The 24,977-nt window shown below is 40.2% G+C and overlaps 1 protein-coding gene across 2 annotated transcripts in view; it reads right to left on the bottom strand.

Annotated features, from left to right (window-relative positions):
- RAB9B (RAB9B, member RAS oncogene family) overlaps window positions 1-24,769 on the bottom strand; it is a 102,077-nt gene extending 77,308 nt beyond the window's left edge. Inside the window, exons 1-4 of one of the 2 annotated variants that reach the window (XM_045817564.1) lie at window positions 24,377-24,769; window positions 23,224-23,323; window positions 3,910-4,033; window positions 2,550-2,675 (exon numbers count right to left, since the gene is read on the bottom strand). The gene's annotated coding sequence lies outside the window, so the exon portion shown is untranslated. Of the gene's footprint in view, window positions 1-2,549; window positions 2,676-3,909; window positions 4,034-21,511; window positions 21,893-23,223; window positions 23,324-24,376 lie in introns of those variants that run through there. The other variant, XR_006783268.1, reaches the window with a different exon arrangement.
- Between the last annotated feature and the right edge of the window lie 208 nt (window positions 24,770-24,977).

The following is a 24,977-nucleotide window of genomic DNA, read 5'->3' as shown; positions in this document are numbered from 1 at the left end:
TATCAAAGATGTTACTTTACTGGCCAAGTTTAACCTGCGCAGGGGCGAACTCTCAAAGTGTCCAGTGACACAGTGCCCACAAGGAGGTGCAAACGAGAGCCGCGCCGAGCGCTTACAACTACATCCTTATATAGGGGCAGGCAAGCAAGCATTATACAGAAGCAGACGTGGCAGTTAGCAATTCGCTTACAAAGACCGCGCTCGGGAATTTCAAACCAAGCATTCTTGCATAAGGCGGGAAAGCAGGATGTTTGTTCATTAACCTAGTAATCTCCGGGCTCTAGCTAGCTAGGTTCCTAAAAACTACAAAGCATTGCTTATCTAGCCTACCCAGGGGAGAGTATCTGCTCAACACAGGATGTTTGCTTAACTGCACTATGTCTCCCTTATCATTTCCTTTTAGCTACAATGTGGTTCTTGTCTATTAAGGTTAAATTTAGTTCTTAATTTCCTTATTCCCAACAACAGTCAAGGAGGGAATGAGATTTTATTCTTTGTACCCTTGTTTTTAGGCAATGTGGGCATAGTGGGGCCAAGTCCCATATGAAGCTGAAATTGAATGCAAGGCTTGGATTAGGCAGGTAAGGAATATCACCTCCTGCTGCACGCGCAATAAGGATCAAAGGCACGGTTTTACAGATTAGATGGCTGTCTGGCTAGAAATAAACACATCAATTACTTGGTAAAGCAGACAGGCATGAGAGTAGTCAGAGATGCAAATGTAGTCAGAGAAAAGAAAAAATACTTGAGGCAAATTCAAAGAAAAAATACCTAGTTAGGGAACAGAGCCTGGAAAAGGCAGGACTTCCACTACAGGCTAAAATCTTGCTCTCTCTTCTCAAAGACTACACCTAAGTGGGGAATGTACCACAGGGATGAGACCGTGTAAGCTTTTACAGTGTGCCTCTAGCAGCGTGGACATTTGCTTGCAGTTGGCGGGAAACCTAGCGTTCTTTCTTAGTTCACGTTTAACATAACCTCCCACGGGTGTATTTGTTGCTGCAAGTGCCCTTGTGACTTTTAAATGCTTGACCCGTGCCTGCAGGGTGTGGCGATTTCTTGAGAGACAGAGAAAGCAAGAGATTTTCCCAGCAGACATAACACTGTCCACCCCCCTCAGTTTTTGCAAGGGGTATTCGGATGCAAATTGAATTGTTAGAAGTAACCTGGGGAGAAAGAGCTGCTGCAAGCTCACAACAAGCTAATGATTCAAACCGACTTTTTCCTGGTCAGGTTTGGAGGCAGAAAAAGCTAAGGAATCCAAGTAGTAGGTTAGATTGTGTTGCTTGTCTGCAGGGCTTCCAAAAGCCGTTATTCCTTTGGTTATCCCTAACTTTTTTACATGTTTTGGTTTCTCCCTTAACTGTCTAATACAGCCAGAGGGGCTTGGATTGTGGGGTGACCAGCTCTTAAGTGCACTTTCCCGGACCAGCCGGAGTTTAATTACCGTGATTGGAATTCCTTATGAGGCTCCTGCACGTTTTAGGGATTGACCTCAGACACCCCAGCAAGGCCCCCACTTACATAGGGACACTCAAAGACTTGGGCCAGGGGGAGGGGGGCTGCCTCTTTTCTTCAGAGCCCGGGCAGAACCGGAGCACTCATTTCAGATCACATTGTTTTTATTTCTGAACATAGGCTTAGCACTTTGAAATTCCCCACCCCCATAGCACAGCATTTCCTTAACTCCGAAGGTGGGAAAGGCAGCCTCTGCTGATAACATACTCACTGTGTTTCAGTCGGCTGGAGACAAAGAGTTAAATTTTCTGGCACAGCCTTGGCATTCCCCCCACCCCATAGGCCTCTGCCTAACGGACGAAGGCCGAAGGCCGCTGGCTGGCAGGAGCTGGTAGGGAGGGGGGAAAAGAGGAGAGAGAAAGGTCCTCAGAGGGAGGGGAAGAATGAGGAGGGAAACAAGATCTTCAGGAGAGGCAGAAAAAAAAAGGTATGAGGCTCCGGAGCAGTTAGTTTTGGAGAGAGAGCAGATTCAGAATTATTCCAGGGCAAGAGGACTTGTGCCGTGAAACAATGGGTGCACAAGTCTGGACGGGAGCACAAAGTTCTGAAGCTCTGAATGTGGGGACCTTAGACTATTTTCCCAGTCCGTCTGCAAAAATTATTTAGGTCAGTAAGGGTAACGAAATCAAAAGTGCCTTCGGGGGGGCCAGGTTTTGCAATTACTGAACTGATGTAACAGCCAGGCCGTATTGGACAGAAAAATCAGTAATTTCTGTTTGAGGCCAGACACCCTAGAGGTGACTTAGGGTCTGGTTTGAACCCCTGCCCTCCCATTCCTGGTCCCAAGGACGGATGATCAGTGACTGAGAATTGGCATCCCACAACTCAAGTCACAGACCAAATCAGACAGAAAGGGAATCCAAGCCTACAGGACATCTCCTCCTAGACTTGAATCCCAGGAGAACAGTATCTCCCGGAAAGGCTACCCCCGACGCAGCGCCATGATTTTCGGTTAGGAAAGCACCCTTTCCCACGGACGGGGACCGGAATGGAATCCAAGGACCAGGAAGTTGAGGGACAGCGGCACTTACCCTGATTCGGTGTTCAGACTGGTGGGGTAGCCATAAGGCCTCCTCAGGGAGCTGGGAGAGGAGCAGTCTTCAGCAGACAATGACTCCTCCCGGATTTGGGCACCAAATGTAAGGTTTTCTTAGACCCTGCTGAGGAAATAAACAGCCAATTAGCCATGGAAACAGGCAGACGAGCTTTATTTTGGAAGTTTGTGCTCCCGGGCAACGTTTTCTCCTCCTGGAGCAAGGGCTAAGAAAAGACCGCTGGAGAAAGGAAAGGGTGGGAGTTTTATATGGCTTGACTTCGCATGGGAGCATTTGTTCTTGGTGAATAAAGAAGCAACATATCATTGGTGGTTCCTGGTCTGACCTCAGTCACCTCTTCTGGGTCAGAGTTCAGTCACCATATTACTTGTATTCCAAATGGTGGCCATATTTGTAGTCCAAAATGCTAATTGTAACTAGGTTCCCAATTATCCTACCGCACCCATCCTGAGAGACTCCCACAGCCACTGTGCAGAGAGGACCATGTGGCTGTGTCAGTGTAGAGAGAGGACCATGTGGCCGTGGCAGTGAAGGAGAGCCACAAGGCTTTGCCAGAGTGGGGACCCCCCTTGGCTTTAGAAGGGGGAACCACCACCCGGCTTTAGCAGAGATCCCAGTGACACAGCTGATGGTGCCAGGAGCTGAGGGAGGCCTACCAGCTGAGCACAGATTACTGGGAAGAACTGGGGGCTGCCTGAGCCACGGACTTTTATTTCTTTTCCTGAGATACGGTACCCCAGACTGGGAAAAGGGGGAAGGAAGGACTATGTGTGTTTGTGGGTGTTTTAAGGGAATGTTGGATTTTGATGAAGACATTAGGTCACTACTTTAAGTCTGTAAAGCATTAAATAAACATTTCCTTTCCTTTTCACAAATCTTTGGCATTGAGAGATGACTTTCCTATAAGGCGGCAGACACAGTGAACCTGGGGGGTTCCTTTCAGTAATAGCATATGGCCTTTGGCCCCCCACTTTGGCCCCTTGTGTTCGGTAACAATACCACCCAGCTATGAAAAGCAGCAGGATTTCTCTCTGCCAGAGATGAACAGCTGGAGACACAAAGAGCTGTTTAAAGGGCCAATGCATAAATTTTCATTTGCAGCCACTTACCCTTGGCTCTGGCAAAGGTGGGGGGTTGCAGACTGGACTAGAGATATTTGAGGAGAGGCTAGGGATGGAGGCTTTGGGAAGAGAACTGAGAGTACCCACGAGGATCCTGGTGCTGAGTCATTCCTCATATTGCAGCAGCCATCTTGCTCAGGTGGACCACTCCCCTCTGAATGGCAGCAGCCTGAGGGGAAGCAATAACCCTGCCCCCAGGAGGGACTCTGCCTCACCTTTGGTGCTTAAGCCTGACTGCTGAGTGCAGAGTGACTAGATTAACAACTGAAGGAGTCAGGCACAGACAGTGGATCCCAGGTAGTCTCGAACAGGCTGCCTAAGGCCAGACAGAGTCACCATCTGTCATCACCAGAGGAAGATACAGAAAGAAAAAAACACTGGTAAATACTATATGCTACCAACACAAAATACACCATGGTATTCTATATGATTTGCAATATTTTCTTTTTGCATAGCTATTTAAGATTCATTTCTTGTCCTTCAAGCTTGTGCTTTGTCACTAGATTTTATATTGTAGTTTATTTTGATTCACATATTTTGCTTCTCCCTTCTGTTACCCCATTTTGCCTTCCTCTTTTCTTTTATTATTTTCATATTAAATTGTTTTCTCTCTTTATAGAACTTGTTTCCATTCATCACTCTTACTATTTCTCCTCCACCCTACCCTCTCAAAACCAATTTTTTTGTCAATGGTCATCTCACATTCTTTTTCTTGCTCTTGAAATACCCATGTTCTCTTTCCACCTTTAGCAATCTTTGCTAGTTGGTTGTAGATAGGGTAGCTGGTTTTTTTATTTTACCTCTAGAATTTCACTATTTTTGCATTTCAAATCTCATTTTCCCATTTCCCTCTCCTACTTCTTTTGTCTCAAATTTTAATTATTCCCTGTCTTAGCATGTTTTCTTTTTTTCTCTTTCATCCTGACCTTTTCTTCCTCTTCTTCTGAAATTTTAAATTTTACCTGTCTTAGCCTGGTTTTTATTCCTTACTTTTAGTATTCCCTCCCCACCCCCATCTCAACATCACTTCCCTTTCCTCTAGATATCTCTTAACCTTCTCTTTCTTTATTTCCTCTTATTCTCATCTCACCTATACTAATTTTAGCTCATTATTGTTGATAGAGCTGTGGTGGATTTTTTATCCAATGTGGTTCCTGTTTTTATTATTTATTTACTTTTTTCCTTTTTCTTTCTCACACTTTATTTTATATTTTTAATTTCTGTTTAAACCTAATACTATATGCTATCCTTCTCTTACTCCATTCCACCTTCTTCATTCCTTTTTTATTCATGATGTAAATTTACTTTCTCTCTTTGCATTGCCTGATTCCCCACACTTACTAGCACATATCCCTCAACCCTCTCAAAATTATTTTTCTTTCAGTAGGACATCTCATATTACCTCTCCTTTCTTATAGTAGTCTGGTCTTAATCTCTTTACACCCTTTTAATACTGGTTCATTTACTGTTGATAGTGGGATTTCAGGTGGCAGTTATTTTTTGGGGGGGTATGAGTTTGTTTCCTGGGCTTTGAGGTTTTCTTCTGGCAGCACCTGCACAATATCGTACAAGATGTGGTGAGTGGATGACTTTCAGTCCACCAGCTGAAGGGAAAGACCCACCAAGGAATGACCCAACAACAATCAAAACCCAATTACATCCAGAAAGCCAACATAAATGGCATAAAGGGTGTCCCAAGAGCATGAAGTTCAGGTGATCCAAGGGGCTGCATCACTGAATCACAAAGGCTTGAAACCATAGAAGTTCAAACCACAAAGAGAGGGAGTCAATGCATACCAATTTAAAAAGTAGAAGTGCACAATAACAGTATCCCCTAAAATGTGGAGACAAAAACAACACCAAATTAAAAGTAAAGGAGGAATCCTCAGAAAAAAGTACTAAATAAAACAGAGTCAAGCAAATTATCTGATATTTATTTCAAAACAATGGTTATAAGGAAGATCAATGAGCTCAGTGAGAATTACCAAAAAAACTACAAGGAAGTTACAAGGAACTTACTGTGAAGTACATAGCATGAAAAAGTACATAGAAACTAACTATAAGAACCAGGAGAAAATGAAGAATACAATTTCTGAATTGAAGAACACAGGATAAAGAATCAAAATCAGGCTAGATGAAGAAGAGCATTGAATCAGTGTGCTGGAGGAGAAGGTAGAAAAAAAACACAGAAAGAACAAGAAAAGGCAAAGAGACTAAAAAAGAATGAAGAGGGTTTAAGGGAACTGCAGGACAACATTAAATGTAATAATATCTGTATAATAGGGATATCACAAGGAGAAGAAGAGGAGCAAAAATAGAAAATCAGTATGCAAAATGAATGATGGAAAACTTCCCTAATTTCATGAGAGAAAAACTCACAAGCCCAGGAAGCACAGAAGGTCCCCATCAATGTGAACTGAAAGAGGACCATTCCAAGATGCATCATAATTAAAACGTCAAAATTCAAAGACAAAGAGAGAATTTTAAAGGCAGTAAGGGAGAAACAGGAAGTAACATACAAGGGAACTCTGATAAGGCCAGCAGCTGACATCTCAACAAGAAGCACTACAAGCCAGAAGGGGATGGCATGATCCAAGAGCTTTTCATATTGAAAGTAATGAAAAGCAAAGGCCTGCAACCAACTACTTTACCCAGCAAGACTCTCAATAAAAGTGGTAGGTGAAATAAGGAGGTTTCTGGACAAAAGAATGTTAAAAAACTACACCACCACCAAACCAGCATTGCAAGATATGCTAAAGTGACTGCTTTAAGAAGATGAAGAAAAAGAGTGGAGCAGAGAGGAACACAAGAACAAAGGGGAAAATGGCAATGAATAAGTATCTATCAATAATAACCTTAAATGTAAATGAATTAAATGCTCCAATCAAAACAAAGAATAGCTAAATAGATAAAAAACATGACCCGCACATATGCTGCCTGCAGAGAGCCACCTCAGAACAAAAGACTTACACAGATTGAAAGTAAAAGGAAGAAAAAAAACATTGCAAGCAAATGGAAAGGGAAAAAAAAAGCCAGAGTAACAATACTTATATCAGACAAAATAGACTTTAAAACAAAAACCATAAAAAGAGACAGTGAAGGACACTTCATGATACTCAAGTGAAGAATCCATCAAGAAGATATAAACATTGTAAACATGTATGTACCCACCATAGGAGCACCAAAATATATGAGGAAAATCTTGGAGGATTTCAAGAAAGATATAGACAACAATACAATTACAGTAGGGGATTTTAATGCCCCACTGTCAACAATGGATAGACTTTCCAAATGAAATTTCAACAAGGATATTCTGGAACTGATGATGCATTACATCTAATGGACTTAACTAATATAACCTTTCATCCCAAAGAATCAAAATACACATTCCTTTCAAATACACATGGAACATTTTCAAAGATAGACCACATGATAGGATACAAAACAAGCCTCACCAAATTCAAGAAAATTGAAATCATATCAAGCCTTTTCTTGTTAAACAAGGGCTTGAAACTAGAAACCAACTTCAAGGAAAAAAATTAAAAACACTCAAATGTGTGGAGATTGAAAAGCATGCTATTAAACAATGGATGGGGTAATAATGATCAAAGAAGAAATTGAAAAGTTTCTGGAAACAAATGAAAGTGAATACAAAATACCCAGAAAGGCTATGGGATACCACATGAAGGCAGGCCTGAGAGGGAAGTTCATAGCAATAGAGGTCTATCTAAAAGAGAATAATTTCAAATAAACAACCTAACCCTACATCTACAAGAGCTGATGGAAGTACAACAAATAAAGCCCAGAGTCAGTAGAAGGAAGGAAATAACCATGATCAAAGCAGAATTAAATGACATAGACACTAAGAGAACAATTCAAAGGATCAGTAAATCCAGAAGCTGGTTCTTGGAATAGTTAAAATCAGCAAGATTTCAACCAGACACGTCAAGAAAAAAGATGGTAGAACCAAATAAATAAAATTAGAAATGAAACTGAAGAAATTACAACTGACAGCACAGAATTACAAAGGATTGTAAGAAATTACTACAAACAGCTATATGCCAAGAATTTGAAAACCTAGGTGAAATGGACAAATTTCTAGAAACAAATAATCTTCCAAAACTGAATCAAGAAGAAGCAGAAAGCCTGAACAGACCAATAACAGCTAGTGAATTTGAAGCAGTAATCAAAAAAAAACCACTGGCACACAAAAGCCCTGGACCAGACGGTTTCACAGGAGATTTTTACAAAACATTTAGGGAAGAGCTAATGCTCTTCCCAATCTATTCCAAAAAAAAATCAAGAAGACAAAAGACTTCCAATCCCTTTTTATGAAGCCAGCATCATCCTAATCCCAAAACCAGATAAAGACACAACAAAGAAAGAAAACTACAGGCCAATATCCCTGATGAATATAGACACTAAAATCCTCCACAAAATGTTGGCAAACTGCATCCAGCAATACATTAAAAAGATCCTACACCATGACCAAGTGGGATTCATTCCAGGGATGCAAGGATGGTACACTATTCACAAATCAATAAACATAATACATCACATAAACAAAAGGAAAGTCAACAATCGCATGATCATATCAATAGATGTGGAAAAAGCATTTGATAAGGTAAGGCAGCCATTTATGATACAAACATAAAGGAAAGGGGGAGTAGAAGGAGGATTCCTCAGCATAATAAAGGCCATATATGAGAAACCTATAGCCAACATCACACTGCACAGGCAAAAACTAAAAGCTTTCCCACTAAGATCAGGAACAAGACAAGGATGTTTGCTTTCACCACTTCTATTTAATAGAGTATTGGAAGTTCTAGCCATGGTGATAACACAAGAAAAAGAAATAAAAGGTATCCAAATTGGAAAGGAGGAAGTAAAACTGTCATTGTTTGCAGATGACATGATAGTGCAGATAGAAGACCCTATAGATTCCACCAAAAAATTACTCAACCTAATAAGTGAATTTGACATATCAGTGGGAGACAAAGTCAATATTCAGAAATCAAAGGCATTATTGTACACCAACAATGAAATATCAGAAACAGGAATTAGGAAAAAATCCCATTTGCTATAGCAACAAGAATAGTAAAGTACCTAGGAATAAACTTAACCAAGGTGGTAAAACACATCTACACAACACTGAAGAAAGAAATTAAGGAATACACAGATGAATGGAAGCATATACTGTGTTCATGGATTAGAAGAATTAACATCCTCAAAATGTCCATACAACCAAAACCAATTTATAGATTCAATGCAATCCGTACTAAAACAACAGTGACATAGTCCCCAGATATACAACAAATGTTTCAAAAATTTATATAGAACCATAAATACCCCAAATAACCTCAGCAATTTTGAGGTAGAAGAACAAAGTAAGAGGGATCATAATACCTGATATCAAACTATATTAGAAGGCCACTGTAATCAAAACAGTCTGGTATTGGCATAGGAACAGACACATAGATCAATGGAACAGAGTAGAGAGCCAAGAAATAAACTCATGAGTCTATGGTCAATTAATATTTGACAAAGGGGGAACAAGCATAAAATGGAGTAAATATAGAGTAAATTGGAGTAAAAAATGGAGTAAATGGAGTAAATATACTCCAACGCCTCTTCAACAAATGATGTTGGGAGATCTGGACAGCTACATGCAAAAAAATGAAACTCAAATACCTACTTATACCATATACTAAAATAAACTCAAGATGGATAAAAGATTTAAAGATAACTCACAATACCATAAAAGCCCTAGAGGATAACATAGGCTGGAAAATCTCAGATATTCCATACAGTAATATTTTCACTGATATGTCCTCTAGAGCAAGGGATATAAAGGAAAGAATAAACAAATGGAACTCCAGTAAACTAAAAAGCTTCTGCATGCCTAAGAAAACAGCATTAAAATGAAAAGGGAACCAACGGTATGAGAAAATATATTTGCCAATGATATCTCGGACAAAGAATTGATCTCTAAAATACATAAAGAACTCACAGGACTCCACTCCAGAAAGACAAATGACCCAATTAAAAAATGGGCAGAGGAACAGAACAGACACTTTTCCAGTGAGGACATACAGAGGGCCCAGAGACATATGAAAGGATGCTCAGCATTTCTAGCCATCAGAGAGATGCAAATTAAAACTACAATGAGATACTACTTCACACCGGTGAGAATGGCCATCATAAACAAATCAACAAACAACAAGTGCTGGAGAGGTTGTGGAGAAAAGGGAACCCTAGTACACTGCTGGAGGGAATGCAGACTGGTGCAGCCACTGTGAAAAACAGTATGGAATTTTCTCAAAGAATTAAAAATGTAACTGCTTTTTGACTTGGTACTCCCACTGCTGGGATTATACCCTAAGAATCCTGAAATACCAATTCAAAAGAACCTGTGCACTCCAATGTTCATAGCAGTGTTATTTACAATAGTTAAGTGCTAGAAACAGCCTAAGAGCCCATCAGTAAATGAGTGGATCAAAAACTATGGTACATTTACACAATGGAATACTATGCAGCAGAAAGGAGTTCCTACCCTTTGTGACAGCATGGATGGAACTGGAAAGCATTATGCTAAGTGAAATAATTCAAGTGGTGAAAGACAAATACTTTATGATCTCACCTCTAACTGGAACCTAATCAACAAAACAAACAAGCAAGCAAACCAAAATCAGAGACATGGAAATAAATAACAAAGTGACAGTGACCAGAGGGCTGGGGGAGGGGAATAACAGGAATGAAGGGGAAATGTCAAGTCAAGGAATATGTATAATAGACCCATGGATAAAGTCAACGGTGGGAGGACGATTGAATGTGGGAGGTAGGTGGTGAGTAGGGCAGGGGAGATTAATGGGTGAAAATGGGGACAACTGTTACTGAGCAACAATTAAAAGAAAAATTATTTTCTACCTTTTCATCTTTGTCTTTGCAGCTTAGATATGTCTCTTGTAGGCAGCATATGTTTGGGTTTTGTCTTTTGATGCAGTCTGCTACTCTGTGTCTCTTTATTGGTGTATTTATTACATTAAGATTTAGGGTAATTATTGATGTATGAAGGTTTCCTATTGTCATTTTGTTCTTTGCTCTCTGGTAGCTCTGTGCCTCCACTGGTTCTTTTCCTTTGTGTTTCTATCTATTGATTTTGTCTGGTGGGTGTCCATGCTTCTTTCCTCTGTTTCTTCTTTTTATAAGTTATGTCTCAGTTTTGGGGATTTTGTGTGTGTTTTCTATTAGGTTTATGACCAAAAAAAGTTGCTTATATACAGTAGTTTTTTGTTGTTGTTGTTTTTATTTGAGTGCATCTGATCTCCATCTTTCTTTGCTGGTTCAAATCTTTGCCCCGCCCCCCTTTATGATTTTGTTGTCACAAATTATCCCTGTTCATGCTGTAAGTTTTCTTGTTGATCTTACTCATGGTGCTGTGACCTTTTACTCTTTGTTTCAGGTAGAATAACTCCCTTGAGTATTTTCTGCAGTGGAAGTCCTCTGGTGATAAATTCCATCAGCTTCTGTATGTCTGAAAAAGTCTTTGGATATATTATTCTTGGGTGGTAATTTCTCTCTTTCAGTATTTTGAATATTTGGTTCCACTCTCTTCTGACTTGTAGAGTTTCTGCTGGTAAGTCCAATGATAACATCATGGATTTTCCTTTGTAGATCACTATTTTCCCTCCTGCCCCCAGCTGCTTTAAGAATTTTTTCTTTGTCATTGATTTTTGACAGTTTCAATACACTATGCCTTGGAGAGGACCTCTTTGGACTAAAGTAAGTAGGTGTTCTTCTTGCTTCTTGGATTCAAGGATCTAGTCCTTTCCATAGGTTTGGGAAGTTCTCATCCACTATTTGTATGAATAGGTTCTCCATTCCCTTCTCCTTTTTGTCTTCTTCTGGAATATCTATAATTCTTATATTGCTTTTTCTGTTAGAGTAAGATAGTTCTTGTAGAGCTCCTTCTTTTTTATGTTCAGGTCTCTCTTCTCTTCCCTCTGCATCATTTCTAGATTCCTATCTTCAACATCACTAATTCCTTCCTCCATCTGGTCAGCTCTACTTTCTATGCTCAGTAGCTCATTCCTGATCTCCTTTATTGAATTCTTTACCTCCATGATTTCTATTTGGTTCTTTTTAAAAATAGTTTCAACTTATTTTGTAAAGTACTCATTTTGTTCATTAATTTGTTTTCTGAGTGCATCGAATTATCTGTCTGTATTTTCTCACATCTCATTCAGTATTTTCAGAATGGCAATCTTGAATTCTCTGTCATTTATATCACATATTTCCATGTGTTCTAGTTTTCTTTCTAGAGGTTTGTCATTTTCTTTCTGAGCTGCCTCAATACCTTGGTTATTCATGGTATTGCATGGATTTCTTCTTTGTCTAGGCATCTATTTTATTAATTTGCACTTCACTAGCAGATTTCTATGAAGAGGTCTTTCTACTATTTTGTAAATCACAAGTTTTTAAGTTCTGTGAAATCCCAAAGCTGACCTCTTCAGCGTCATCAGTATGCCCTGTATAACCATAATGTTTGGGGGTGGGGTTTGTTTTTCCCTCTCAGTAATGGCAACTCTAGACCTCTGCAGGGTCCCCTGCCATGCACCACAACTGGGGATCAGTCACAGAGGGAAATTGCAATACTGGTGTAAATGTTCTTGGGCTTGGAGATAATGTTCTCCAAAACTTGATACTAAGGGCCATAGGAGGCCCAGTTTTGGGATTCTAGAAGACATCAGTGTTCTGTGGCTCCATTTCTGTTTGGAACACTGACAGCCTAACAGCCCACAGTCACACAGCCATGGTAGAATCCCTGTGCTGTGTCCTTGCCCGGACTTCTTGTTTGACTTAGCTACAGTTTGCACCACTTACTCCTGCAGGAATGCCCACTGAGACTCTGTGCTCCTCTCAGCCAGGGTGAAGGAAGCACTGGCTGTAGTCAGCTTCCTCCCCTTTCCTTGCCTCGCCTACCACAAATTCCAGGCTGCAAGGCTGCTCTGAGCTCTCCTCCTTTCTCGCTTCCTCTGATTGTTGTTCCCATTTGCCCACTTTTAGATGCCCCAATGCATGGCTCTCTCAGGCATGCCTGTATGTTCAGAAGGGAATGATTTGTTGAGTTACAGCTGATCAACTTGTTGAAATTTCAGGGGGAAAGACCAAGGGGATCTCTCATATCATCTGTCCTCTGATGTCACTCAGAAAATCTTTGAAAGTTGTTACATAGGGCAAGAGGCCATCTGGCAATGTTAGCTGATTGATGCTCTGACAGGGGAACTTTGAAAAAGATTTCACCAAAAGCACCTAAAGTGTAGAAATTTCCATTTTGGCTCCTTGAGAGAGTTGTACCTCCCTAACCCAAATCCACATGCCTTCTGAATGATTCTGCACCACAAATGGGCCATTTAGTTCCCAATACAAAATCTACTGGGCTAAGCCACCCTGGCTTAAGCAGGAAGTCTTTGACATGGCTAACAGAGTGCCCCTGGAAATCAAGGAGCCTTGCTGACTAACTAGCATCTCCAGTTCTAATAAAAAACCTCAGTGGCTTGGGAAAAGGAGAAATAACAAAACCACAGTGTCCAAACCAGAACATTAACAGAAATAGGAATACTTATAAAATATTTCAAAATCCTTAAACCTGTACCAAGTTTAAAATTGTTTTCTTAGTAATGCTTAGATACTAAAAATATTTCAAATTCTAGAATTGATGAATATATATAAGAGCTATTGGGTGAAATGTATATATTAACCTAACTGTCTAAGAAACTTCCTTAGAGAGAGAAAATGTATCAATAAAATGAGAAATATTTTAAAATAAAAACACAATCATTTTAATAATCTTTATAATACATACAAAGATATTTTTACACGTGTAAATGTAAAACAGTATAGAAATTGAACCAAACAAATTATATAACAAAATATATTCTAAAATTGAACCAACACTCTTTATCATTTCAAGAAAATATAATATGATCATAAAACCTAATGGAGAAAGCATACTAAACAGACTTCTGAGCCCTCTCATTTATTAATAAGGATAAAAATATCCCACTTAAATGTTATTAAATAAATCACTTTAAAGAAAAAAACAAATAAGGGAAATGGCTTTATTGCTATAAATAACAAATTACAAGCATCAAACTGGGGGTGGGTATTATTTAAAGAACAAATAACCCATACAAACATTTTTCAATATGTCCCCTATTGTGGAATTCATGTAAGTAAATAACTGAGGACCCAAACACTCCGTTTGCCCAGTTAAACAGAGTTAAATAAAAAAGTTCATGAAATGGTATGTTTTTCTCAAGCTTTTTAGAAGGTGGAGTAACTAGCCTAACTCATTCAGATCTATCTGAATCTATTCTTTTCTGGTTTATACTGTTTTGATTTTTTTTAAATGACCTAAAAATATGCATCACTGCATGATGGGAGTGTTCAAGCAGAGCAGCTCCAGCCCCTTACCTCTATGGGCTCAGCCAATAAAGGACCTCCAGATTCTGAGTCACAGCCATTGGCTCATGTGGCAACAGGTGACTCAGGTGAACAAGTTAAGTGCCTTCCTGGGTATTCATTCTTGATGACTGAGGAGAAAATTGGTGTGCTTTTTAAAAGAAAAATATATATATATATATACAGTTGAGGACTTCTGGTCAAGATGGAGGCATAGGTCAACACGCATCACCTTCTCACACAACAACAAAAAGAGTCACAACTAAATCTCAAAACAAATAAAACCCAGAACTGTCAGAAAATTGAACTTCATGGAAGTCCAACACCCAAGGATTTAAAAAAGCCAAATTCATTCAGATGGGTAGGAGGGGTGGAGACTCGGAGAAGGGATGAAGAGGTGAGGAGACATGGTGTGGTGTGGAAAAGCGGCAGCAGTGGTGGTGCAATGGGCTCTCATGGTCCCACGTTCATATGTGGTGGATAAAAATTAGGAGCGATACTTTGAGATTGAGAGATTCTAGTGCCAAGCCAGACCACACAGCCCAGGGTTCCAGCATTGGGAAGATAAATCTCCATAACTTCTGGCTGTAAAAACCAGTGGGGTTTGGGGCAGCAGAAGAAATTGCCAGATTCTCAGGAAACTTCACTTAAAGGGTCTGCAGTCTTAAAACATATGCAAACCCACCCACTCTGGTATTCAACACCAGGGCAACAGCTGGAAGAGCACAAGCTGCATACAGGGAGTGGACCAAGTGACTGGAAACAGAGTGAGTGCCTGGCAACCCTGCAGAAGCCATGCAGTGGCACAGTCCCCTCTCTGTGCCTTCCCCTCATACAGAGCCACAAAGTAGTGAAGCAGGTTGCCCCACCCTGGTTATTACCTAAGGCTCCACCCTACACAATTTACAGGTGCCTTTTACAGGGAGTCAAAGCAGCTCTACCTAATACATATAAACAAACATAGGGAGGCTGCCAAATCAAGGAGATAAAGAAATATGGCCCAAATGAAAGAACAGGACAATACCATAGAAAAAGAACTAAACAAAATGGAGACAGTTAACCTATCAGATGCAGAGTTCAAACCAGTGGTGATCAGGATACTCAAAGAACTCAGTGAGTATGGCAACAACATAAAGGAAGATATGAAGGTTACCCTAAGTGAAATAAAGAAATATCTTCAGGGTTCCAACAGTGAAGGTAAGGAAGCCAGGATTCAAATCAATGATTTGGAACATAAGGAAGAAATAAACATTCAACCAGAATAGAAAGAAAAAACAAGAATTCAAAAAATGAGGACAGTATAAGAAGACTCTGGGACATCTCCAAATGTGCCAACATCCAAATCATTGGGATGCCAGAAGGAGAAGAGGAAGAGAAAGAAATTATAAAATAATTTGAAAAAAATAAGAAAGAAAACTTCCCTAATTTGTCAAAGGAAATAGACATACAAGTCCAGTAAGCACAGAGAGTCCCAAACAAGTAGGACCCAAAGAGGACCACACCAAGACACATCATAATTAAAGTGCCAAAGGTAAAAGATAGATAATCTTAAAAGCAGAAAGAGAAAAGCGGAGAGTTACCTAAAAAGAAGTACACATAAGACTATCATCTGATTTCTCAAAAGAAACTTTCCAGGCAAGAAGGGACTGGCATGGAGTATTCAAAGTAATGAAAGGCAAGGACCAACAACCTAGATTAGTCTATCTGGCAAAGCTACCATTTAAAGTGGAAAGACAGATAAAATGCTTCCCAAACAAGGTAAAGATAAAGGAGTTTATTATCACCAAGCCATTATTGCATGAAATATTAAAGGGACTTATTTAAGAAAAAGAAGATCAAAACTATGAACATTGAAAACGCAACAACAGAGACTTCCGGCAAGATGGAGGAATAGCTGGATGCACCGTACCTCCTCACACAACCAAGATTAGAACAACAATAATTTACAGATAGTATAACACCCAGAACTGATAGAGGATTTATCTGAATGGAAATTGGCCACCCAAGAAGTTGAAGTAGACCCATACATCCAGACTGGTAGGAGAAGACGAGCCAGGCAGGCGCAGGGCTGGTGCGGGTCGGCGGCACGTTGAGGTCGGGGAAAATTTGGCGTGAAATCGGCGCGACAGCCATCTGGGGCGCAAGAACACAGCGGTGATCCCTGAGTACGCAAGCTGCAGCTGGCGGGCCCAGTGAGGCAGCGATTGTGGACCAGGGCAGAGCTCGCAGCTCAAGATCCCAGAGAAGGGTCTGAGCCTAGGAGAACGGAACTACCGCCATTGTTTCCTCCCGTCCCCGCTCCCGCCCCCGCCCCCACATATAATGTCACAATCTAGCGACTGGGGTGCCCAGCTCCAGTGAACACCTAAGGCTCCGCCCCGCACCGTAACAGGAGCGACCAGACAAAAAGAGAGAGAGAGAGAGAGAGAGAGAGAGAGAGATGGCTCAAATAGAAGAACAAATCAGTGCCCCAGAACTCATCCTTTTGAGAGACCAAGAAATAGCCAATCTATCAGATGCACAGTTCAAAACACTGGTGATCAGAAAGCTCACAGAATTGGTTGATTTGGGGCACAATTTAGATGAAAGGATGCAGGTTACCATAAAAGAGATGCAGGAAGATACACGGAGGAGAGCCAATAGTGAAGGGAAGGAATCTAAGTCTCAAAACAATACAGTGGACCAGAAGGAAGATAGAATCAACCAAGCAGAAAAGCATGATGAAATAAGAATTCAAAAAATTGAGGAAAAGCTTAAGAGCATCCAGGACACCTTTAAACATTCCAACATCCGAATTATAGGGGTACCAGAATGGGAAGGGGAAAAGCAACAAATTGAGCACATATTTGAACAAATAATAAAGGAGAACTTCCCCATTCTGGCAAAGGAAATAGACTTCCAGGAAATCCAGGAAGCTCAGAGAGCCCCAAAGAAGTTGGACCCAAGAAGAAACACACCAAGGCACATCATAATTACATTAGCCAAGGTAAAAACAAAGGAGGGAATCCTAGAAGCAGCAAGAGATAAGGGTACAGTCACCTACAAAGGAATTCCCATCAGACTGTCAGCTGATTTCTCCAAAGAGACCTTACAGGCAAGAAGGGGCTGGAAAGAAATATTCCAAGTCATGAAAGACAAGGACCTACATCCCAGATTGCTCTATCCAGCAAAGCTCTCTTTTATAATGGAAGGGCAGATAAAGTGCTTCTCAGATAAGGTCAAGTTAAAGGAGTACATCATCACCAAGCCCTTATTTTATGAAATGTTAAAGGGACTTATCTAAGAAAAGAAGATAAAGAAAAGACATGTATAGTAAAAGGTCAGCAAACTCACAATTATTAACAACCACACCTAAAGCAAAACCAAAAGAAACTAAGTAAACAAGTAGAACAGGAACAGAACCACAGAAATGGAGGGCACATGGAGTGTTAGCAGCAGGGGGGTGGGAGGAGGAGAGAGGGGGAAAAGGTATAGAGAATAAGTAGCATAGAATGTAGGTTGAAGATAGATAGGGGGAGGGTAAGAATAGTACGGGAAATGTAGAAGCTAAAGAACTCATAAGTATGACATATGGACATGAACTAAAGCGGGGAAACGTGGGTGGGAGAGGGGGTACAGGGTGGAGGGGAGAGAAGGGGGAAAAGGGACAACTTTAATAGCATAATCAATAAAATATAATTAAAGAAAGAATGAAAAGGCAACAAATTCACAACTATCAACAACTGAGTCTGAACATAAAAAACATACAAACTAAGCAAACAACCAGAACAGCAACAGAATCATAGGTATGGTGATCCTTTGGAGGGTTACCAGGTGAGTGGGGGAAGCAGAAGAATGGGGGAGAAGGTGCAGGGATTAAAAATCATAAATGGTAGGTACGAAAAAGACAGGGGGATGTTAAGAATAATCTAAGAAATAGAGAAAGCCAAAGAACTTACATGCATGACCCATGGACATGAACTAAGAGGAGAGGGACTGCTGGGTGGAGCGGAGCAAAGGGGGAAAAATTGGGACAACTCTTAATAACATAATAAAATATATTTTTTAAAAGTCACATAAGGCATGCCAAAAGAAAAAATAAAACAGTTCACAGTCGTTATTTTATATTAATTTTAGGTGTACAGCATAGTGGTCAAGCAATTATATAATTAATAAAGTAATCCCCTCGATAATCTAGCACCCACCAAATAGTGTTACTACAATATTATTGACTGTATTCCCTATGCTGTACTTGACATCATTGTGACTATTGTGTAACTACTAATTTGTACTTCTTAATCCCTTCACTTTTTCATCCAATCCTTAACTCCCCTCCTATCTAGCAACTCTCATTTGTTCTCTATATCTATGAGTCTGTTTCTGCTTTGTTTGTTTATTTACATTCTTTAGAGTCCACATATAAGTGAAATCATATGGTATTTGTCTTTCTCTTATTTCACTCATCATAACACCCTCTAGGTCCACCCATGTTGTCACAAATGGTAAGATTTCAATTTTTTACAGTTGAACAATAATTCATTGTGTATATGTACCACTTCTTTATCCACTCCTCTCTTGATTGCCTCTATGGAGGTACTTGGGCTGCCTCCATATCCTGGATATTGCAAATAACCTTGCAATAAACATAGTGGTGCATATATCTTTCCAAATTAGTTTTGGATTTCTACATACTAAGAAGTGAAATTACTGGGTCATAATGGTAGTTTCATTTTTTAATTTCTTTGAGGAAACTCCATACCCTTTTCCATAGTGCTGCACCAATTTGCAGTAAGTGTGGCATTTGTGTGTGTGTGTTTTCTCAAGACCCTAAATCCCAATCCCTGCTAATACTGGGTTTATTGTGGGGAAAAGTATTTTTCTGATTAAACAGGCAAGTCAATATAGTGACTGGAAGAGTAGCCCTACATTTATTTTAAGAAATGCTGAGTACCCTGGTTGGTGTGGTTCAGTGGATTGAGTGCCCAACTGCGAACTGAAGGGTCACTGGTTCAATTCCCAGTCTAGGGCACATGCCGGGTTGCAGGCCAGGTCCCCAGTAGAGGGTGTGTGAGAGGTATCCACACATTGATATTTCTCTCCCTCTCTTTCTCCCTTCCCCTCTCTAAAAAATAAATAAAATCTTTTTTAAAGAAATGCTGACTAAAACTACTGTCAATGAGCAATTGCTTTTCCCACCTCATATCTATATAGAGTACTTACTTTGCATCTACGTCTTTCACCTGCCACCAGGTCCTCCTCATCTGCTCTGACTCAGTTTAACACACTGCTCAGGATGGAATCACTATGTTAATGAACAGAATGTTTACCAGATGCAAATGAACAATGGAAGTTTTATCCAACATCAGCTCACCTGACAATGTTTATTCTTTCTAAAAAAACCCCACATTTATTTATTTATTTATTTATTTATTTATTTATTTATTTATTTATAGACAGAGGAGAAGGGGAGAGAGGGAAACATCAATTTGTGGTTGCTTCTCATGCACCCTTACTAGGGACCTGGTCTGCAACCCGGGCATGTGCCCTGACTGGGAATCAAACTGGCAACCCTTTGTTTGCCAGGCTGGCATTCAATCCACTGAACCACACAAGCTGGGGCTATTTATTATTTCTTTTAGGTCCTTTGAAATGAGCCTGATTTTGTGCTGGATTAGTGTGCAAATACAGAGGTTGATAAATCTATCATAGGTGTACAGTATCTTTATCAAATTTGCAAATGGCAATATTGAAAGGAATGCAACTAGTTGGCTGACAGAATCATGGTACAAAGAGATATGTTCATGAGGAAACTTGAGCACCTCAGTAACAAGGATGGTTCCACATGCATGCAATTTGGATCCAATAGATCTGGAAGGTGTCATCAGAAGACTCGTAGGTATAGAGGCAGACACACAACAGCTGACTTCAAATACTGGAGCCAGGATTAGGCTGTGTGGTTCTCCAGCATACGGAATTGGACTATTGGATAGAAGATACAGGGGCACAGGGTAATTAGCCTGTCACAGCAAGGGGCTGAGTGACTCTTTTTGATAATTGTTTCAGGCAAGATGTAAGGTATTGGTGACTAAAATGGTTACTTCCAAGTCCCAAATCTTCTGACTACACTAAGCCCTGTGCTTGTGTCACCTCATTGATATTTGATCAGTGGACCCACCTACTGTTTTTGCTTATGGATGTTTATGCTACTTCAGAGAAAACAGCTTCCATTTCCTAAAAACCCAGTGATTGTTTAAGGATGTCACCCCTAAGAGGTGAGTGGTAAGATAATACTTGTGATTCAAAATAGATACAGACAACACAATCACTTTCTGTAGGGAAAGATACAAATGTTAACAGACCAGTCTGGATGGTTATATACACAAATGCTAACATGTCTAATTGGTGGGATCAAAGATGATTGGTTTTTAAATTTCAAGTGATGAAAGTATTGTTTAGTGCAAGCATTGGTGCTCACCTATTTATATCATATTAGTCTGCTCCATTTGCCATAATAAAATACCATAGACTAGGTGGCTTAAACAACAGTAATTTATCTTCTCACAGTTCTGGAGGACCTGAAGTTCCAGATTGAGGACCAGCAGGGTTGATTTATGGTGAGAACTCTCTTCCTGACTTGCAAATCACCATGTTGTATCCTCACATTATGCCAGAAGAGGAATGGAGAGATACCTCTGGTGTCTCTTCCTCTTCTTTTAAGAACACAGTCCTATCTGTTTAGGGCTCCCCCCTTAGGACTTCATTTAACCTTAATTACCCTATCTCAAGATCCAGTCATATTGGGAGGTAGAGATTCAACATATGAATTTATTTTCAGTGCAGGGTGGGGGAAGAGGGGAGACGATTCACTCCATAGCATTTATGCTCACTACGAACACCAAAAATGCTTAGTTCGTATGAGAGGGAATTCTATTAGAAATTGCCTCCTGCTTCCTTCCCTATCCAATTCCAGCCTCACCTGCCCCCTCCCATTAAGTTGAAAAGCACTGCCCAGAAAACAAATTCCAGCCCTTATCCACCTTAGATCACTTCAGACCCTATGTTTTCATTTCTTCAATTTATGAGATAAGTGGGCTAGTCTATGTAACCTCTTCTCCCAAAGATTCTCAAATTCTATGATTCCAGCTCTACAGAAAATCATCTCAAATTCCCAAGTCAGGACCCACTTGATCTAGATGGAAAAGTGCCATTTCTGTGTGATAAACCTGCTAAAGCACCCCCACCCCTTTTTTTTTGGCTGAAGTATACCTGTGTGTACTTCCTAAGAAGACCACCAAGAATGAACAACAGGAACCTTAACATGCATTATTTTATTGCCACATTAGAAATGAAAATGAACTGTGAGAAGGTGCAAAATCATGCTACTTCATGAAGATTATGGAGCAAGGAAAGCATCCATTGTAGACAGTCACAAGTGGCTTATCCTATAGGGGATGCAAGGTGCACGTGCACAAAAGTCATCAATGGTGAGATTATCAACATTATTTATTAGCACCTGCCAGCTGGAATTTATGTACCAATGAAAAGTTTAAAAACGTAGGTGAGGCAACATTGGTTACCCTTGACTTCTTAACCAGGAAGTATGGGTGAGAAGACATCAGGAGATGCCTAAAATCCCTACAACACAAAGGTTTACAAAAAACAGGCCCTACAGAGACACTCAGGCAATGCTGACATTTGCTCTTGGGAGAAGATCCTCATTTTATGTTTGAACACACTCTTTCTCCTGCTGGATAGCTAGGGGTACAGGTGAGGAAAACAAACACAAAACATCATTAAGAAGTTATTTGCCTAAGATGGAGTTCAGTTTTTTCCAAGAAGGCTTTGCCAAGTCATTGAAGGCTGTGAACCTGTTTTAAATTTAGAATGGCAAGGCACTAATCTCAAATTCTCAGCCGTGTTTATGTATGCTTATGTGTGTTTTCACACACCCTTTAATGACTTGAACATTCATTAGACTCTATCTGAATTGTGGGGTTTTTTTTTTCTCCATTTGAGTGGTAGTTTAACACTGTTGCCATTTTTTCCATAGTTATTTTTTTATTTTAATCATTGTTCAAGTACAGTTTTCTCCCTTTTACTCCCAATCTCCATAGTTATTTTGAAAAAAAGGAGCAAGTGAAGCATTTTCTTCAGGTTTATCTATCACTATACAATTAGGAAGTTTTGCCCTTTCAGGCAATTTTGACTAACTTTGGAAATTTCAAATAATGCTTACATGACACAGTGTGCCTTTGGCTTGAAGTTTGTTGCTCACACTGTAAGTCAGAAGGACAAAAATGATTCTTCTATCTCTCGGAAACTTGAACATGTATATTCAAGATCTAAACTAGTTCTCTAACTTCATCTTGTTAGCCAGAGAAGGCCATAACTAGTTTGCATGGCTCCTTAAGTATGAGATCACAAACCCAAATTGCTTGATGCAGAAAAGTGGCAAATAACCAAAAATTAGGCAAATCTAAGATATTTCCATTTTAAGTCCAATATTCCAAGATTGGTTTAAATGAGATTTTTAGTCATTTTCCAACAAAAAAGCACCATATTTTTCCATGTATAATGTGCACTTTGTTGCCCAAAATTTTGAGGGAAAAATAAGGAAGTGCATTATACATGGATAGTACCAGAAAAAGTTTGTATCTGTTCTTGTGTTTTGTAATTATTTGGTACATAAAATTTCTTGTACCATATGTTCAAAAATAAATGCTAAAATTCCTAAATGCTAAATACAAAACAAGTATTTAAATATAAATAAAAATTGAATTAAAAAATTAAAATGAAAGACTTTTTCCTGACAGTTTGAGCCAAAAATGTAGGTATGCACTATACACAGGAGCCCATTATACACGGCAAAATATGGTAGTTTTTTAATCTCCCCATTACTATTAGGGCCTATTTTGTGAGAACCACTTATATACACCAAGTTTAAAAAATGTTATTTTTAAATGTTATATTAGATACACTGATATTCTATTGCTTGGTTCATGACTAAATTTACTAGATGGGCTTATTTACTGAGTGTATCAATTTTCACCATTGTTTGTCTCAAGTAGAAAGCCCCCATGACTTACTTTCCTTTGAGGGGAGGGTATTTTTTGTTAGGTATTAGTTTTCTTCAGCTTTGACCAAATTTCTCCACTTCAGAGAAGTCTGGTTTATCACTCATCTTAACTGAAAAAAAAAAAAAGAAATGAAAAAATTAAAACCTTATCTGGTAGAACTATTATCACACTAAGGAGTAATGGCTAATATCAATGTGTTTTTTAACCTCAGATTTTCAACAAGATAACAGCACACATCTCAGAAAAGTCATGTTTTTATTAGAATATTTTGAATTTCACATCATCATATCCCATTTCTGATAGGCAGTAAATGCCATTGGATCAGGATGCAACAGAAACCAAGACGCTCTAGAAACCGGAGTCAATATGTCTGGCTCTTAAAATCACAGCAGAGGTAAAATGGAGGTGATAGAAGCACAGGAGCAGATAGACATAGAAGAAAAAATAAAGAATGGGTTTCACCAGTTAATGAATTCGTAAGAGGAGATGGCATTATTTGATCTTTTTCACTTTGTATTTAATTACTTAAAGGAGAGGACATTTTTCTTGCAGGGTAGGAAGCAGCACACACAAAAAAAGGGTAGCACAACTTGGACTAGTTTCTATACGTTTTATCTGCCCAAAAACAGCAGATTAAGGAGCTAGAATAAAAGAGGAAGGGAATTGATACAGTCATAACTAATTATGGGTCTCATAATAGCTCCCTGTGGCTCTGATTTGTGATTGCTGTAGGAAGGTACAGCTAGATAGGTTCAGACCATAGGCCAGATAGGGTTGATTTTTATTTTATTTCACCATGTTTTCTCTGCAAAGGAAGAGGCGAGGAGAGGAGGTGCCCTGTCACCATTCCAGGTTTGTCCCAGAGACCGGAGGGCAGAGCTCTCCTGTGTGTGTCTGACCCCACCCTGATGGGGGTAATGTACATCTAGTGCTCATAATGGAATGGAGAGGCCTCAGGCAGCCAAAAGTCCCAAATATGACTCCCTCCTGGCAATGTCAGCCTAAGACCCCTCCTTGACCAGCGATTAGACACCATCTCCAGAGGTGAGGAAACAGGGATGTCAAACAAGCAATAACAGGGTTGGGTGCATAGGCCAGTCTGTTGTCAGCAGTTTGCTTATATTTTAATTAACTATCACCGTTGTCAGGTGTCCAGACTCACCTATTGGCCACAGAAGGGGTTAAAGTGAAGGGCCAGCCTCCCAGGGTCCATTCTGGACCACACCCACACTCCTTGTCCTAGAAGCCTCAGACCTGCAGCCACAGCCGACGTGAAGCTCTGGGGGCCGCCCCCTCCGGCCTTCTAGGGACCCACCCCGGAGAACTCGGCAGGCGCAGAAGGCGGCGCCACGGAAGAGGAAGGCGCTGACTCTCCTTGAGACAAAGCTGAAACACAACTCCCAAACCGCCCTCTCCAGTTCTTGAAGGCCCAACAGTCCCCGCCTCACAGCCTCCACGAGCTCTTGTCCCCATAATCCTCTGACTCCGGCAGAGCTGCAGGTCCTAACCTGAAGGCTGGAAGACCGGAAAAAGGCACATGGCTGTTGGAAGACAACACTCCACAGAGGTTAGCCTTCCCACTCAGAACCCAGCAAGTTTCAGCAGCCGAGCCGGTCCCGCCCCTTACCCCACACCAACCCTCTGCGATTGGCTGGGGAACCCTAGGCCCGCCTCATACCGCTGTAGCCTTGCAGGCACGAATTCTTCGCTCAAGACCTCACTGAAACAGGGTTTTGATGACGTTATACCAGATCTGCCTCCCT

Source organism: Phyllostomus hastatus, unplaced genomic scaffold, assembly GCF_019186645.2.
Source record: "Phyllostomus hastatus isolate PE091 unplaced genomic scaffold, TTU_PhHast_1.1 phas_scaffold_28, whole genome shotgun sequence".
Lineage (NCBI taxonomy): Eukaryota > Metazoa > Chordata > Mammalia > Chiroptera > Phyllostomidae > Phyllostomus > Phyllostomus hastatus.
This window is presented reverse-complemented; position numbering and strand designations above follow the sequence as displayed.